This window comes from Phyllobates terribilis, unplaced genomic scaffold (assembly GCF_046119375.1).
Source record: "Phyllobates terribilis strain yellow unplaced genomic scaffold, ASM4611937v1 Scaffold_9__5_contigs__length_417890890, whole genome shotgun sequence".
In the NCBI taxonomy this organism is placed as follows: domain Eukaryota; kingdom Metazoa; phylum Chordata; class Amphibia; order Anura; family Dendrobatidae; genus Phyllobates; species Phyllobates terribilis.
Genome location: NW_027362769.1, coordinates 202,932,163 through 202,952,023, shown reverse-complemented (window position 1 = coordinate 202,952,023; position 19,861 = coordinate 202,932,163). Strand labels below are relative to the sequence as shown.

The 19,861-nt window shown below is 59.9% G+C and overlaps 1 long non-coding RNA gene across 1 annotated transcript in view; it reads right to left on the bottom strand.

The window, feature by feature from the left end:
• LOC141160920 (uncharacterized) overlaps window positions 1–16,977 on the bottom strand; it is a 58,527-nt gene extending 41,550 nt beyond the window's left edge. The window contains exon 1 of the long non-coding RNA XR_012250573.1: window positions 16,930–16,977. This is a non-coding gene — a long non-coding RNA (uncharacterized lncRNA). The remainder of the gene's footprint in view (window positions 1–16,929) is intronic.
• Window positions 16,978–19,861: the final 2,884 nt, after the last annotated feature.

The window sequence follows — 19,861 nt, the reverse complement described above, 5'->3', positions numbered from 1 at the left end:
GTGGCCGGCCGCGACCAATCAGCGAGATGGGCGGCAAATCTAAACGCCGTTCTGCTGATTGGTCGCGGCCGCCAGCCGACCGCGACCAATCAGCGAGATTGGCGCCAAATGTAAACACCGCTGTGCTGATTGGTCGCGGCTAGCGGCCGCGACCAATCAGTGAGATTGGCGTCAAACTTAAACAACGCTCTGCTGATTGGTCGCGGCTGCCGGCGACCGCTACCAATCAGCGAGATTGCCGCCAAATTTAAACAACGCTCTGCTGATTGGTCGATTTTATCGCCAAATTTAAACAAGCTCTCCGGTCCTCACTAACACAGTTCGCTGATTGGTCGCGGCCGCCACCCGTGACCAATCACCGATATTGCCGCCAAATTTAAACACCGTTTTGCTGATTAGTCGCGGTTGCCGGCCGCGACCAATCAGCGATTTTGGCGCCAAATTTAAACAACGTTCTGCTGATTGCGCCCGGTCGGCCGCATACATATTCTAGAATACCCGATGCGTTAGAATCGGGCCACCATCTAGTCTAATATATATAATTGTCTTATCCCGTCTGTCTGTCTATCTGTCTGTCTGTCCAGGAAATCCCACGTCGCTGATTGGTCAGGCCGCCGCCAATCAGCGACGCGGGATTTCAGAAAAAGATGGCGGCCGTTAGAGGCTCACCCGCACACGCTCACGCTCACCCTCAGACGCTCACCCTCAGACGCTCACCCTCAGACGCTCACCCTCACGCTCTGACGCTCACGCTCTGGCGCTCACGCTCACGCTCTGGCGCTCACGCTCTGACGCTCACTCTCACGCTCTGACGCTCATGCTCAGGCTCTGCCGCTCATGCTCAGGCTCTGACGCTCATGCTCAGGCTCTGACGCTCACGCTCTGACGATCACGCTCGGCCGCTCACGCTCTGACACTCACGCTCGGACGCTCACGCTCTGACGCTGATGCTCTGACGCTCACGCTCGGACGCTCGCGCTTAGACGCTGACGCTCTGACGCTCTACCGCTCACGCTCGGGCGCTCACGCTCGGACGCTCACGCTCACGCTCGGGCGCTCACGCTCTGACACGCTCACGCTCGGACGCTCACGCTCGGACGCTCGAACACTCACGCTCTGACGCTCACGCTCTCACTCTGACGCTCACGCTCATGCACACGCTCTGACGCTCACGCTCATGCACACGCTCTGACGCTCACGCTCGGACGCTCACGCTCAGACGCTCACGCTCAGACACTCACGCTCAGACACTCACTCTCTGCCGCTCATGCTCAGGCTCTCACGCTCACGCTCTGAAGCTCACGCTCTGACGCTCATGCTCACGCTCTAACACTCACGCTCGGACGCTCACGCTCACGTTCGGACGCTCACGCTCTGACGCTCACGCTCTGAAGCTCACACTCGGACGCTCACACGCTCACGCTCTGACGCTCACACTCGGACGTTCACGCTCACACACTCACGCTCTGATGCTCACGCTCAGATGCTCATGCTCACGCTCTGACGCTCACTCTCGGAGGCTCAGCTCACTCTCGGATGCTCACTCTCTGACGCTCACGCTCTGAAGCTCACACTCGGACGCTCACACGCTCACGCTCTGACGCTCACACTCGGACGTTCACGCTCACACACTCACGCTCTGATGCTCACGCTCAGATGCTCATGCTCACGCTCTGACGCTCACGCTCGGACGCTCACGCTCAGACGCTCACGCTCTGATGCTCAGACGCTCATGCTCTGACGCTCACGCTCGGACGCTCACGGTCTGACGCTCACGGTCTGGCGCTCACGGTCGGACACTCACGGTCTGACGCTCACGGTCTGACGCTCACGCTCACGCTCTGACGCTCATGCTCAGGCTCTGACGCTCACGCTCAGACGCTCATGCTCAGGCTCTGACGCTCACGCTCTGACGCCCATGCTCTGACGATCACGCTCGGACGCTCACGCTCACGCTCAGACGCTCATGCTCACGCTCTGAAGCTCAAGCTCAGACGCTCATGCTCAGGCTCTGACGCTCACGCTCTGACGCTCACGCTCGGGCGCTCACGCTCGGGCGCTCACGCTCGGACGCTCATGCTCAGGCTCTGACGCTCATGCTCACGCTCGGACGCTCACGCTCGGACGCTCACGCTCATGCTCACGCTCTGACACTCACGCTCACACGCTCATGCTCAGGCTCTGACACTCACGCTCTGACGCTCATGCTCAGGCTCTGACGCTCACGCTCTGACGCTCACGCTCGGCCGCTCACGCTCTGACACTCACGCTCGGACGCTCACGCTCTGACGCTCATGCTCAGGCTCTGACGCTCACGCTTGGACGCTGACGCTCGGGCGCTCACGCTCGGGCGCTCACGCTCACGCTCGGGCGCTCACGCTCGGGCGCTCACGCTCATGCTCTGACGCTCACGCTCGGGCGCTCAAGCTCGGAGGCTCACGCTCGGACGCTCACGCTCACACTCTGACTCTCACGCTCTGACGCTCACGCTCGGACGCTCACGGTCGAACGCTCACGGTCTGACGCTCACGCTCGAACGCTCACGCTCGGACGCTCACGCTCTGATGCTCACGTTCGGACGCTCACGCTCTGATGCTCACGCTCGGACGCTCACGCTCTGACGCTCAGACGCTCACACACTCACGCTCTGACGCTCACGCTCAGATGCTCACGCTCACGCTCTGACGCTCACTCTCGGAGGCTCAGCTCACTCTCTGACGCTCACTCTCTGACGCTCACACGCTCACGCTCTGACGCTCACGCTCGGACGCTCACGGTCTGACGCTCACGGTCTGACGCTCACGCTCGGACACTCACGCTCACGCTCTGACGCTCATGCTCAGGCTCGGACGCTCACGCTCGGACGCTCACGCTGAGACTCTCACGCTCAGACGCTCACGCTCGGGCGCTCACGCTCTGACGCTCACGCTCTGACACTCACGCTCGGACGCTCACACTCACGCTCGGACGCTCATGCTCGGACGCTCACGCTTGGACGCTCACGCTCAGGCGCTCACGCTCGGACGCTCACTCTCGGACGTTCACGTTCGGACGCTCAAGCTCTGATGCTCACGCTCTGACGCTCACGCTCTGCCGCTCGCGCTCGGAAGCTCGCGCTCTGACGCTCACGCTCGCACGCTCACGCTCGGACGCTCACTCTCGGACGTTCACGTTCGGACGCTCAAGCTCTGATGCTCACGCTCTGACGCTCACGCTCTGCCGCTCGCGCTCGGAAGCTCGCGCTCTGACGCTCACGCTCGCACGCTCACGCTCGGACGCTCACGCTCGGACGCTCACGCTCGGACATTCACGCTCTGAAGCTCACGCTCTGACGCCCACGCTCTGACGCTCACGCTCTGCCGCTCACGCTCTGAAGCTCAAGCTCGGACGCTCACTCTCACGCTCACGCTCTGACGCTCACGCTCTGACGCCCATGCTCTGATGCTCACGCTCGGACGCTCACGCTCTGCCGCTCACGCTCGTGACACTCACGCTCTGAAGCTCACGCTCTGATGCTCGGACGCTGACGCTCTGAAGTTCACGCTCGGACGCTCACGCTCGGACGCTCACACTCTGATGCTCGGACGCTCACGCTCAGACGCTCACGCTCAGACGCTCACACTCAGACGCTCACGTTTGGACGCTCACGCTCTGACGCTCACGCTAGGACGCTCACGTTCGGACGCTCACGTTCGGACGCTCACGTTCGGAGGCTTACGCTCGGACGCTCACGCTCTGACGCTCACGCTTTACCGCTCACGCTCGGGCGCTCATGCTCGGATGCTCACCCTCATGCTCTGACGCTCACGCTTAGACGCTCACGGTCTGACGCTCACACTCAGACGCTCACACTCAGACGCTCACACTCAGACGCTCACGCTCAGACGCTCACGCTCGGACGCTCACGCTCACGCTCTGACACTCACGCTCTGACACGCTCGGACGCTCACGCTCGGACGCTCACGCTCTGACACTCACGCTCTGACGCTCACGCTCTGACGCTCACGCTTGGACGCTCACGCTCTGACGCTCACGCTTGGACGCTCACGCTCTGACGCTCACGCTTGGACGCTCACGCTCTGACGCTCACGCTTGGACGCTCACGCTTGGACGCTCACGCTCTGACGCTCACGCTTGGACGCTCACAGTCGGACGCTCACGCTTGGACGCTCACAGTCGGATGCTCACGCTTGGACGCTCACAGTCGGACGCTCACGCTCAGACGCTCACAGTCGGACGCTCACACTCACGCTCTGACACTCACGCTCTGACACTCACGCTCTGACGCTCACGCTCTGACGCTCACGCTCTGACGCTCACGCTTTGACGCTCACGCTCGGACGCTCACACGCTCACGCTCGGATGCTCACGCTCTGCCACTCACGCTCACGCTCTGCCGCTCGCGCTCGGACGCTCACGTTCGGACGCTTATGCTCACGCTCAGACGTTCACGCTCTGATGCTCACGCTCTGACACTCACGCTCTGACGCTCACCCTTTGACGCTCACGCTCAGAAGCTCACGCTCAGACGCTCACGCTCAGACGCTCACGCTCTGACGCTCATGCTCAGGCTCTGACGCTCACGCTCACACACTCACGCTCGGTCGCTCACACGCTGAAGCTCGGACGCTCATGCTCACGCTCTGACGCTCACGCTCGAACTCTGACGCTCACGCTCTGACGCTCACGCTCGGACGCTCACACTCTGACGCTCACGCTCACACTCTGACGCTGACGCTCACGCTCGGGCGCTCGCGCTCGGACGCTCACGCTCTGACGCTCACGCTCGGACGCTCACGCTCGGACGCTCATGCTCGGACGCTCACGCTCACGCCCTGACGCTCACGCTCAGACGCTCACGCTCATGCTCAGACGCTCACATGCTCACGCTCAGACGCTCACGCTCAGACACTCACGCTCAGACGCTCACGCTCAGACGCTCACGCTCAGACGCTCACGCTCTGCCGCTCATGCTCAGGCTCTGACGCTCACGCTCTGATGCTCACGCTCTGACGCTCATGCTCACGCTCTGACACTCACGCTCAGACGCTCACGCTCAGACACTCACGCTCAGACGCTCACGCTCAGACACTCACGCTCAGACGCTCACGCTCAGACGCTCACGCTCAGACACTCACGCTCAGACGCTCAGACGCTCACGCTCAGATGCTCACGGTCTGATGCTCACGCTCTGACACTCATGCTCAGGCTCTGACGCTCACGCTCAGACGCTCACGCTCTGACGCCCACGCTCGGACGCTCACACTCTGACGCTCACGCTCAGACGCTCGGACACTCACGCTCGGACACTCACGCTCGGACACTCACGCTCGGACGCTCTCGCTCGGACGCTCTCGCTCAGACGCTCACGCTCAGACGCTCACGGTCTGATGCTCACGCTCTGACACTCATGCTCAGGCTCTGACGCTCATGCTCAGACGCTCACGCTCGGACGCTCACGCTCGGACACTCACGCTCGGACACTCACGCTCGGACGCTCTCGCTCAGACGCTCACGCTCAGACGCTCACGCTCTGACACTCATGCTCAGGCTCTGACGCTCACGCTCAGACGCTCACGCTCGGACGCTCACGCTCGGACGCTCACGCTCGGACACTCACGCTCGGACACTCACGCTCGGACGCTCACGGTCTGATGCTCACGCTCTGACACTCATGCTCAGGCTCTGACGCTCACGCTCAGACGCTCACGCTCGGACGCTCACGCTCGGACGCTCACGCTCGGACACTCACGCTCGGACGCTCTCGCTCAGACGCTCACGGTCTGATGCTCACGCTCTGACACTCATGCTCAGGCTCTGACGCTCACGCTCAGACGCTCACGCTCGGACGCTCACGCTCGGACACTCACGCTCGGACACTCACGCTCGGACACTCACGCTCGGACGCTCTCGCTCAGACGCTCACGCTCAGACGCTCACGCTCAGACGCTCTCGCTCAGACGCTCACGCTCAGACGCTCACGCTCTGACACTCATGCTCAGGCTCTGACGCTCACGCTCAGACGCTCACGCTCGGACGCTCACGCTCGGACACTCACGCTCGGACACTCACGCTCGGACGCTCACGCTCGGACACTCACGCTCGGACGCTCACGGTCTGATGCTCACGCTCTGACACTCATGCTCAGGCTCTGACGCTCACGCTCAGACACTCACGCTCGGACACTCACGCTCGGACACTCACGCTCGGACACTCACGCTCAGACACTCACGCTCAGACGCTCACGCTCAGACGCTCACGGTCTGATGCTCACGCTCTGACACTCATGCTCAGGCTCTGACGCTCACGCTCAGACGCTCACGCTCGGACGCTCACGCTCGGACGCTCACGCTCAGACGCTCACGCTCAGACGCTCACGGTCTGATGCTCACGCTCTGACACTCATGCTCAGGCTCTGACGCTCACGCTCAGACGCTCACGCTCGGACGCTCACGCTCGGACACTCACGCTCGGACACTCACGCTCGGACGCTCTCGCTCAGACGCTCACGGTCTGATGCTCACGCTCAGACGCTCACGCTCGGACGCTCACGCTCGGACACTCACGCTCGGACACTCACGCTCGGACACTCACGCTCGGACACTCACGCTCGGACGCTCACACTTGGACGCTCACGCTCGGACGCTCACGCTCAGACGCTCACGGTCTGATGCTCACGCTCTGACACTCATGCTCACGCTCTGACGCTCACGCTCAGACGCTCACGCTCGGACACTCACGGTCTGATGCTCACGCTCTGACACTCATGCTCAGGCTCTGACGCTCACGCTCAGACGCTCACGCTCGGACGCTCACGCTCGGACGCTCACGCTCGGACACTCACGCTCGGACACTCACGCTCGGACGCTCACGCTCAGACGCTCACGCTCAGACGCTCACGGTCTGATGCTCACGCTCTGACACTCATGCTCAGGCTCTGACGCTCACGCTCAGACGCTCATGCTCGGACACTCACGCTCGGACACTCACGCTCGGACACTCACGCTCGGACACTCACGCTCGGATACTCACGCTCAGACGCTCACGGTCTGATGCTCACGCTCTGACACTCATGCTCAGGCGCTCATGCTCAGGCACTCATGCTCAGGCTCTGACGCCCACGCTCGGACGCTCACACTCTGACGCTCACACTCAGACGCTCACGCTCGGACACTCACGCTCAGACACTCACGCTCAGACACTCACGCTCAGACGGTCACGCTCTGACGCTCGGACGGTCACGCTCAGACGCTCACGCTCTGACGCTCGGACGGTCACGCTCAGACGCTCACGCTCTGACGCTCATGCTCACGCTATGACGCTCACGCTCTGATGCTCACGCTCGGATGCTCACGCTCGGACGCTCACGCTCGAACTCTGACGCTCTGACGCTCGGACGGTCACGCTCACGCTCTGACGCTCGGACGGTCACGCTCAGACGCTCACGCTCTGACGCTCGGACGGTCACGCTCAGACGCTCACGCTCTGACGCTCATGCTCACGCTATGACGCTCACGCTCTGATGCTCACGCTCGGATGCTCACGCTCGGACGCTCACGTTCTGACGCTCACACTCTGACGCTCACGCTCTGACTCTCACGGTCAGACGCTCACGGTCAGACGCTCACGTTCTGACGCTCACGCTCGGACGCTCACTCTCGGACGCTCACGCTCTGACGCTCACACGCTCACGCTCTGACGCTCACGCTCGGACACTCACGCTCACGCTCTGACGCTCGTGCTCAGGCTCTGACGCTCACGCTCAGACGCTCATGCTCAGGCTCTGACGCTCACGCTCTGACGCCCACGCTCTGACGCCCACGCTCTGCCGCTCACGTTCTGCCGCTCACGCTCAGACGCTCACGCTCTGAAGCTCACGCTCAGACGCTCACGCTCTGACGCTCACTCTCACGCTCTGATGCTCACGCTCGGACGCTCACGCTCACACTCTGATGCTCACGCTCGGACGCTCACGCTTGGACGCTAACGCTCTCTGCCGCTCACGCTCGGACGCTCACGCTCGGACGCTCACGCTCATGCTCGGACGCTCACGCTTACGCTCGGACGCTCACGCTCTGATGCTCACGCTCTGACGCTAACGCTCTGACGCTCACTCTCGGACGCTCACGCTCTGACACTCACGCTCACGCTGAGATGCTCACGCTCAGACGCTCACGCTCTGACGCTCACGCTCACGCTGAGACGCTCACGCTCAGACGCTCACGCTGAGACGCTCACGCTCTGACGCTCACGCTCACGCTGAGATGCTCACGCTCAGACGCTCACGCTCTGACGCTCGGACGCTCACGCTCGGACGCTCACGCTGAGACGCTCACGCTCAGACGCTCACGCTCAGACGCTCACGCTCTGACGCTCGGACGCTCACACTCTGACGCTCACGCTCTGACGCTCACACTCATGCTCTGACGCTCACGCTTACGCTCGGATGCTCACGCTCTGATGCTCACGCTCTGACGCTCACGCTCGGACGCTCACGCTCGGACGCTCACGCTCTGATGCTCACGCTCGGACGCTCACGCTCGGACGCTCATGCGCTGACGCTCACGCTCGGACGCTCACGCTCGGACGCTCACGCTCTGATGCTCACGCTCGGACGCTCACGCTCGGACGCTCATGCGCTGACGCTCACGCTCGGACGCTCACGCTCTGATGCTCACGCTCTGACGCTCACACTCATGCTCTGACGCTCACGCTTACGCTCGGACGCTCACGCTCTGATGCTCACGCTCTGATGCTCACGCTCTGACGCTCACGCTCGGACGCTCACGCTCGGACGCTCACGCTCTGATGCTCACGCTCGGACGCTCACGCTCGGACGCTCATGCGCTGACGCTCACGCTCGGACGCTCACGCTCTGATGCTCACGCTCTGACGCTCACTCTCGGACGCTCACTCTCGGACGCTCACTCTCGGACGCTCACGCTCTGACGCTCACGCTCTGACGCTCACGCTCACGCTGAGATGCTCACGCTCAGACGCTCACGCTCTGACGCTCGGACGCTCACGCTCGGACGCTCACACTGAGACGCTCGGACGCTCACACTCTGACGCTCACACTCATGCTCTGACGCTCACGCTTACGCTCGGACGCTCACGCTCTGACGCTCACGCTCGGACGCTCACGCTCGGACGCTCACACTCACGCTCGGACGCTCACGCGTTGACGCTCACGCTCGGACGCTCATGCGTTGACGCTCACGCTCGGACGCTCATGCGCTGACGCTCACGCTCTACTGCTCACGCTCTACCGCTCGCGCTCAGGCGCTCACGCTCGGATGCTCACGCTCTGACGCTCACGCTCTGACGCTCATGCTCAGGCTCTGACGCTCATGCTCAGGCTCTGACGCTCACGCTCGATCTCTGACGCTCACGCTCGAACTCTGACGCTCACGTTCTTCTGACGCTCACGCTCTGACGCTCACGCTCGAACTCTGACGCTCACGCTCGGACTCTCACGCTCTGACGCTCACGCTCTGATGCTCGGATGGTCACGCTCAGACGCTCACGCTCTGACGCTCGGACGGTCACGCTCAGACGCTCACGCTCTGACGCTCATGCTCACGCTATGACGCTCACGCTCTGATGCTCACGCTCGGATGCTCAGGCTCGGACGCTCACGTTCTGACGCTCACACTCTGACGCTCACGCTCTGACTCTCACGGTCAGACGCTCACGTTCTGACGCTCACGTTCTGACGCTCACGCTCTGCCGTTCACGCTTAAACGCTCACGCTCGGACGCTTACGCTCTGCCGCTCACGCTCAGACGCTCACGCTCTGACGCTCACGCTCGGACGCTCACACGCTCACGATCTGCCACTCACACTCGGACGCTCACGCTCTGACCCTCACGCTCGGACGCTCACGCTCTGATGCTCATGCTCAGGCTCTGACACTCATGCTCGAACTCTGACGCTCACGCTCAAGCTCACGCTCGGACGCTCACGCTCTGAAGCTCACACGTTCACGCTCACACTCAGATGATTACGCTTGGATGCTCACGCTCGGACGCTCACGCTCAGACGCTCACGTTCTGACGCTCACGCTCTGACACTCACGCTCGGACGCTCACGATCTGACGCTCACGCTCGGACGCTCACGCTCGGATGCTCACGCACGGATACTCACGCTCTGCCGCTCGCGCTCTGCCGCTCACGCTCGGACGCTCACGCTCGGACGCTCACGCTCGGACGCTCATGCTCACGCTCAGACGCTCACCCTTTGACGCTCACGCTCTGATGCTCATGCTCAGGCTCTGACACTCACGCTCGGACGCTCACGCTCGAACTCTGACGCTCACGCTCTGACGCTCACGCTCTGCCGCTCACGCTCTGACGCTTACGCTCTGCCTCTCACGCTCGGACGCTCACGCTCAGACGCTCACGCTGAGACGCTCACGCTCTGACGCTCACGCTCACGCTGAGATGCTCACGCTCAGACGCTCACGCTCTGACGCTCGGACGCTCACGCTCGGACGCTCACGCTGAGACGCTCACGCTCAGACGCTCACGCTCAGACGCTCACGCTCTGACGCTCGGACGCTCACACTCTGACGCTCACGCTCTGACGCTCACACTCATGCTCTGACGCTCACGCTTACGCTCGGATGCTCACGCTCTGATGCTCACGCTCTGACGCTCACGCTCGGACGCTCACGCTCGGACGCTCACGCTCTGATGCTCACGCTCGGACGCTCACGCTCGGACGCTCATGCGCTGACGCTCACGCTCGGACGCTCACGCTCGGACGCTCACGCTCTGATGCTCACGCTCGGATGCTCACGCTCGGACGCTCATGCGCTGACGCTCACGCTCGGACGCTCACGCTCTGATGCTCACGCTCTGACGCTCACACTCATGCTCTGACGCTCACGCTTACGCTCGGACGCTCACGCTCTGATGCTCACGCTCTGACGCTCACGCTCGGACGCTCACGCTCGGACGCTCACGCTCTGATGCTCACGCTCGGACGCTCACGCTCGGACGCTCATGCGCTGACGCTCACGCTCGGACGCTCACGCTCTGATGCTCACGCTCTGACGCTCACTCTCGGACGCTCACTCTCGGACGCTCACTCTCGGACGCTCACGCTCTGACGCTCACGCTCTGACGCTCACGCTCACGCTGAGATGCTCACGCTCAGACGCTCACGCTCTGACGCTCGGACGCTCACGCTCGGACGCTCACACTGAGACGCTCGGACGCTCACACTCTGACGCTCACACTCATGCTCTGACGCTCACGCTTACGCTCGGACGCTCACGCTCTGATGCTCACGCTCTGACGCTCACGCTCGGACGCTCACGCTCGGACGCTCACGCTCGGACGCTCACACTCACGCTCGGACGCTCACGCGTTGACGCTCATGCTCGGACGCTCATGCGTTGACGCTCACGCTCGGACGCTCATGCGCTGACGCTCACGCTCTACTGCTCACGCTCTACCGCTCGCGCTCAGGCGCTCACGCTCGGATGCTCACGCTCTGACGCTCACGCTCTGACGCTCATGCTCAGGCTCTGACGCTCATGCTCAGGCTCTGACGCTCACGCTCGATCTCTGACGCTCACGCTCGAACTCTGACGCTCACGTTCTTCTGACGCTCACGCTCTGACGCTCACGCTCGAACTCTGACGCTCACGCTCGGACTCTCACGCTCTGACGCTCACGCTCTGATGCTCGGATGGTCACGCTCAGACGCTCACGCTCTGACGCTCGGACGGTCACGCTCAGACGCTCACGCTCTGACGCTCATGCTCACGCTATGACGCTCACGCTCTGATGCTCACGCTCGGATGCTCAGGCTCGGACGCTCACGTTCTGACGCTCACACTCTGACGCTCACGCTCTGACTCTCACGGTCAGACGCTCACGTTCTGACGCTCACGTTCTGACGCTCACGCTCTGCCGTTCACGCTTAAACGCTCACGCTCGGACGCTTACGCTCTGCCGCTCACGCTCAGACGCTCACGCTCTGACGCTCACGCTCGGACGCTCACACGCTCACGATCTGCCACTCACACTCGGACGCTCACGCTCTGACCCTCACGCTCGGACGCTCACGCTCTGATGCTCATGCTCAGGCTCTGACACTCATGCTCGAACTCTGACGCTCACGCTCAAGCTCACGCTCGGACGCTCACGCTCTGAAGCTCACACGTTCACGCTCACACTCAGATGATTACGCTTGGATGCTCACGCTCGGACGCTCACGCTCAGACGCTCACGTTCTGACGCTCACGCTCTGACACTCACGCTCGGACGCTCACGATCTGACGCTCACGCTCGGACGCTCGCGCTCGGATGCTCACGCACGGATACTCACGCTCTGCCGCTCGCGCTCTGCCGCTCACGCTCGGACGCTCACGCTCAGACGCTCACGTTCTGACGCTCACGCTCTGACACTCACGCTCGGACGCTCACGATCTGCCGCTCGCGCTCTGCCGCTCACGCTCGGACGCTCACGCTCGGACGCTCACGCTCGGACGCTCATGCTCACGCTCAGACGCTCACCCTTTGACGCTCACGCTCTGATGCTCATGCTCAGGCTCTGACACTCACGCTCGGACGCTCACGCTCGAACTCTGACGCTCACGCTCTGACGCTTACGCTCTGCCTCTCACGCTCGGACGCTCACGCTCAGACGCTCACGCTCAGACGCTCACGCTCTGATGCTCACGCTCAGACGCTCACGCTCGGATGCTCACTCAGACGCTCACGCTCTGTCGCTCACGCTCTGACGCACAGGCTCTGGCGCACAGGCTCTGACGCTCACGCTCGGACACTCACGCTCGGACACACGCTCGGACACTCACGCTCGGACGCTCACGTTCGGACGCTCACGCTCGAACTCTGACGCTCACGCTCTGACGCTCACGCTCGGACGCTCACGCTCTGCCGCTCACGCTCTGACGCTTACGCTCTGCCTCTCACGCTCGGACGCTCACGCTCAGACGCTCACGCTCGGATGCTCACTCTGACGCTCACGCTCTGACGCACAGGCTCTGGCGCACAGGCTCTGACGCTCATGCTCGGATGCTCACGCTCACGCTGAGACGCTCACGCTCAGACGCTCACGCTCTGATGCTCACGCTCTGATGCTCACGCTCAGACGCTCACGCTCGGATGCTCACTCTGACGCTCACGCTCTGTCGCTCACGCTCTGACGCACAGGCTCTGGCGCACAGGCTCTGACGCTCATGCTCGGATGCTCACGCTCACGCTGAGACGCTCACGCTCTGACGCTCACGCTCTGCCGCTCACGCTCTGCCGCTCACGCTCGGACGCTCACGCTCGGACGCTGACGCTCACGCTCGGACGCTCACGCTCGGACGCTCACGCTCGGACGCTCACGCTCTGATGCTCACGCTCTGACGCTCACGCTCTGACGCTCACTCTGACGCACAGGCTCTGACGCACAGGCTCTGACGCACAGGCTCTGACGCTCACGCTCTGACGCTCACGCTCGGATGCTCACGCTCGGATGCTCACACTCACACTCGGACGCTCACACTCGGACGCTCACGCTCGGACGCTCACGCTCGGACGCTCACGCTCGGACGCTCAGGCTCACACACTCACGCTCGGACACTCACGCTCGGACGCTCACGCTTTGACTCTCACCCTTACACGCTCACATTCTCACGCTCACATTCTCACGCTCACACTCTCATCCTCACACGCTCACCCTCACACGCTCCCATGCTCACCCTCACACGCTCCCATGCTCACCCTCACACGCTCCCACGCTCACCCTCACACTCTCCCACGCTCACCCTCACACGCTCACCCTCACACGCTCACCCGCTCCCCCTGTGCTAGCCGGTCATCTCCCGGCTGCTCGCAGCAGAAGTTCCCCAAGCGGCGGCCTCGCTCCCCGGTCCTCCAAAATTCATTAGGGTCCCTGGGGGGATACATTGGGGGGTTAATTTAAAGTAGTGCACAACCCATTTAAGCACTGCTTCGATGATTAGTCACGCCTGGTCGGCCGCATACATTTTCTAGAATACCCGATGCGTTAGAATCGGGCCACCGTCTAGTCTAATATATATAATCGTCTTATCCCGTCTGTCTGTCCTTCTGTCCAGGAAATCAAGCGTCGCCGATTGGTCCGGCCGCAGCCAATCAGCGACGCGAGATTTCAGAAAAAGATGGCGGCCGTTAGCGGCTCATCTGCTCGCAGCAGAACTACCCCAACCGGCGGCGCCGCTAACCTCCATGTGGCTACCGCCGGGAGATCAGCGGCTAGGGCCGCTGATCTCCCGACCCGCTGAGCTCCCGACGGCAAGTGTGAAGGGAGGACCGGGGAGCGGTGCCGCCGGTCGGGATACTTCTGCTGCGAGCAGCCGGTCATCTCCCGGCTGCTTGCAGTGGAAGTACCCGCACAGGCAGCGCCGCTCCCTGGTCCTCACTAATACGATTCGCTGATTGGTCGTGGCCGCCGGCTGTGACCAATCAGCGATATTGGCGCCAAATTTAAACACCGCTCTGCACAGAGGTCAGCGGCGATGCAGCCGGGAGGTGACCGGTGCTAGCCGGTCATCTCCCGGCTGCTCGCAGCAGAAGTACCTCGACCGGTGGCGCCGCTGACCTCCATGCGGCCACCGTCGGGAGATCAGCGGCTAGGGCCGCTGATCTCCTGACGGCAAGTGTGAAAGGAGGACCGGGGAGCGGCGCCACCGGTCGGGATACTTCGGCTGCGAGCAGCCGGTCATCTCCCGGCTGCTCGCAGTGGAAGTACCCGCACAGGCAGCTCCGCTCCCCGATCCTCACTAATACGATATTGGCGCCAAATTTAAACACCGCTTGGCTGATTGGTCGCGGTCGCCGGCCGCGACCAATCAGGGATTTTGCCGCCAAATTTAAACACGCTCTCCGGTCCTCACTAACACGGCTCGCTGATTGGTCGCGGCCGGCAGCCGTGACCAATCAGCGATATTGGCGCCAAATTTAAATACCGCTTTGCTGATTGCGCCTGGTTGGCCGCATACATATTCTAGAATACCCGATGCGTTAGAATCGGGCCACCATCTAGTACAAGATAATGTTGCAGAGAGAGTACGGTGAGCTGGAAATCCTGCTGGTATTGCGCAATGGATATGATGCTTTCTTGGACCTACGTGTTTCGCGGAATTCGTAGTTCCCTTCGTCCCCTTCGCGTAGGTCAGCCTTTTGGGCTCTTGGACTTGCCATACATGTGACGTCACCCGCTGTCTGCTTTCCAGTATGCATCGTGCAGCCAAGATTAGTAACCAGGGACGCTACCGGCCGGAGTGCCCCTGGCACTGCTAAGCTGATTTCCTCCTTCCGTGATGCAAGCATTCACCAAAGAAGCACGTGGACGTCTCCCTGCTAGCGCGCATACTTACCTCCCCACGGCTAGCATCGGTTTGCACCAGCGCAGTTAGGACGCCGGCGTGGATCAGGAAAAAGAAGGTAAGCCTCAAAGCAGCATCTGCATCTACCCACCTACCGGTGCCCCACTAAATCCACGTAAGTATCATTTCCATTGCACAATACCAGCAGGATTTCCAGCTCACCGTACACTCTCAGCAATATTATCTTGTATAAGGGAGATTTGAATGACTTGATCTTTGAATACGAAGTGCTACCTTTTATTAAGAACCACCGGATTTCCCAGGATATTATATTTTATTTGCCAACTAAACATCAGTTTGGCATAATTGACTATGGACTATTTTTATAACTATAAGGACTGTTGAGTGATTTTTACCATTGGAATTCACATGGAACAGACTGGGAAACACAGGAAGATGGCTAGAACACAGGAGGTAGATACGGAGGCAGGGAAATGGGACAAGCAGAACCAGATACACACAAGGTACTTACAATGAAGTAGCAAGTGGACACAAAACTCACAAACAGAAGTACAGAGACAACGAGTTGGAGTTAGGTGCAGGTTCAGACACTGCAGGAAAAGGAAAGGATCGGACATAGAGACAAACAGGTAACGGGTTAGGACACAGTTCAGACAGGAACAGAGCCAGGAACAAGACACAGGAACGAGCCTGGGAACTCAGCCCCCAGTGGGGCGGAAACAGACCAGAAGTCACAGATTCAGGTAACGGGCCTGGGTATACAGCCCCCAGGGTGGCGGAAACAGACTAGAAGTCACAGATACAGGTAACAGGCCTGGGTATACAGCCCCTAGGGTGGCATAAACAGACAAGATACAGGACAGGACCTGGCAACTCAGTTGCACAGAACACACTGAAAGAAAGTGTTGCTCAGGCGCCTCCTACTGGGTGGAGGGGGTTTAAGTATCCAGTGACTCACAGCAATAGGCTGGGGACGCATTAGGAGTGCGCACACAGTAACTTTAAGAATCAGGCAGTACCTGCGCCGCCGCCCTAAGCAATCAGACAAGAGACATGCACACAGCAAGTAATGGAGCAAAGTGTGCAGCCTGGACTGATAGGTAAGATATCGGTCTTGCATGGTGGGAGGTGGTAAGCCATGCCAGCACGCCGCCAGGGATGTTACAAGTACTCTCATCTGAACTAGTCCGAGTGCTGGCATTTTTTTTCACGGGCAGCACTCAGGCAAACAGTAAGGTTGTGTGAACATAGCCTACGAAGCAGCTGGAAGTAAACGTGTTAAGGATGGGCGGTTACCAGGGGTGGGCATATCATTGTTGCAACCTGTGTGGCTGCACAGGGGCCCAATAGGTAAGCGGGCCCATTTCTACCTTCAAAGCAGGTGCAATTTTGCATTTTTAGGAGCTCTTGGGCTGCAAAGGGCCCATATATTATTCTTGCACAGGGGCCCTTTTCTCTCTATGCCCGCCAGTGGATGTTACTCATGGGCCACTGTTGTGATTGCCCCCCAGGCTAATATTTACCAGCCAGCCACTGGCCTCACATATCAGAAGAGACACAGGGTTTCCTTACTTACCAGTTTCCAGAGCACAGACAAGGAGCGCAGGGAGAAGGAAGTCTGCGGGAGCCAAGGTCCGGACAGACAGGAGTCGTCAGACTCAGGGGCGGAACTACCGCCCGTGCAGCCGGTTCATTGAACGGGGGCCCCGAGGGAGAGGGGGCCCCTCCAGCCTCCAGCAGGGCCGCCATCAGGGCATGACTGCCCTGACTCCAGTATGGGGCCCGGCCGGTAGGGGCCCCCTCGGGGGCCCCCCTCTTGTGCGTCTCTCTCCTCATGGGGCCCCCGGCCCCATGCTATGCGCCGGGTCCGGGACATTTCAGCGCTGAGCTGCGCTGTTGCAGCAGCGCCTTCATGATTCCCCTGACTTCCGGTCATGTGACGGTGCCGTCACATGGCCGGAAGTCAGGAGAACCTGCTGTCAGCGATTTGGACGAGCGCCAGGATTCTGCAGGGATCGCATGGGGGTAAGTATAACAAGTTTTATTTTTTTTAAAATACAATTAACTAGGAGTGGAGAGATGGGAGAAGCACATGTGTGTGTGTATGTGTGTGTGGGGGGGGAGATGGGAGATGCACATGTGTGTGGGGGGGGAGATGGGAGATGCACATGTGTGTGTGTGGGGGGGGAGATGGGAGATGCACATGTGTGTGGGGGGGGGAGATGGGAGATGCACGTGTGTGGGGGGGGAGATGGGAGATGCACATGTATGTGGGGGGGGAGATGGGAGATGCACATGTGTGTGGGGGGGGAGATGGGAGATGCACATGTGTGTAGGGGGGGGAGATGGGAGATGCACATGTGTGTAGGGGGGGAGATGGGAGATGCACATGTGTGTAGGGGGGGAGATGGGAGATGCACATGTGTGTAGGGGGGGGAGATGGGAGATGCACATGTGTGTGTGGGGGGGATGGGAGATGCACATGTGTGTGTGGGGGGGGGATGGGAGATGCACATGTGTGTGGGGGGGGATGGGAGATGCACATGTGGGGGGGGGATGGGAGATGCACATGTGTGTGTGGGGGGGGATGGGAGATGCACATGTGTGTGGGGGGGGAGATGGGAGATGCACGTGTGTGGGGGGGGGAGATGGGAGATGCACATGTGTGGGGGAGATGGGAGATGCACATGTGTGGGGGGGAGATGGGAGATGCACATGTGTGTGGGGGGGGAGATGGGAGATGCACATGTGGGGGGAGATGAGAGAGGTGCACATGTGGTGGAGGGGGATGAGAGAGGGGCACATGTGGGGGAGGGGGATGAGAGAGGGGCACATGTGGGGGAGGGGGATGAGAGAGGGGCACATGTGGGGGAGGGGGATGAGAGAGGGGCACATGTGGGGGAGGGGGATGAGAGAGGGGCACATGTGGGGGGGAGGGGGTGAGAGAGGGGCACATGGAGGGGGATGAGAGCTGCACATGGGGGGGTTTGAGAGCTGCACATGGGGGAATTGGGAGTAGGGGGATAATGAGCTGCACATAACGAATGTGGGGTGGGGGAGAGTAAATGATAAATGATGATGGGGTGGGGAGAGCACGGACATGATATAATGAATTGGGGCAGGGGGTGCATGTAAATATTGAATGCGGGGAGCAGGAAGTATAGAGTAGGGGGCGTTGCGGATGCAGGAGTGTGACTGGTAACAAATTGGCGGAAAGAGTAGAGGTTCTAATTAAATTATATATTAAGTGCCTATTTACAGTTAATGGGGGCACAGTGGTGGATTACAATTTATATTTGGAATGGTAGGTTGCCTAATAACTAACCATATATTGATGGTGGATGCACGTCTGTATTCAGCTGCGTAATGTAGAAGTTGGGGAATGTGCTCTAGATAACTGTGTTATTTTATGCAGAGACGAGTCCTGGCTGGAAGACGTGATGGCGGTCTGTGCTGGATGAAGGAGAAAAGTGAAGATTAAGGACTTCACCTAGAGACGTCACCGGTGAGTCAGTCTATTACATGTACACTGTGTATAATGTCACTGGTGATCACTGTATTACCTGTACACTGACACTATATACAGAGCTCCTGTGTATAATGTCACTGGTGATCACTGTATTACCTGTACACTGACACTATATACAGAGCTCCTGTGTATAATTTCACTGGTGATCACTGTATTACCTGTACACTGACACTATATACAGAGCTCCTGTGTATAATGTCACTGGTGATCCCTGTATTACCTGTACACTGACACTATATACAGAGCTCCTGTGTATAATGTCACTGATGATCACTGTATTACCTGTACACTATATACAGAGCTCCTGTGTATAATGTCACTGTATTACCTGTACACTGACACTATATACAGAGCTCCTGTGTATAATTTCACTGGTGATCACTAGATTACCTGGACACTTACGTTATACATACCATGTATAGAGCTCCCGTGTATAATGACACTTATGGTAATATTAGTAATGTGGTGGTAATATTAGTAATGTAGTGGTAATATGTGGTCTGGTCATGGTGTGGCAGTTTTTCTCCCTTCTGTGTGGTATTATTCGGTCACTATGTTGTGGTAATATGTGGTCTGGTCATGGTGTGGCGGTATTCCCTGTATGTGGTATTATTGGTCATTTAAAAAAAAAATGTATATGACACATTCCCTTAAAGAAAACTAAATAAAAATATATCTAAAAAGAGTATTGGATATTTTAAGAAAATTTTAATAGGTTAGAGTAGGGCCCGGCCAGAAGAGTCTAACTTATCGTGGTGGCGGCTTTAAAAATCTTTTGGCCAAAACAAAAGCTGATGGCTATGTATGTGGCGCCGTCACATGGCCGAACGTCAGGAGAACCTGGTGGCAGCGACGTGGACGAGCGCCAGGATTCTGCAGGGATTGCATGGGGGTAAGTATAACAAGTTTTATTTTTTTTAAATACAATTAATTAACTAGGAGTGGGGGGAATCAGAGATGCACGGGGGGGATGAGAGAT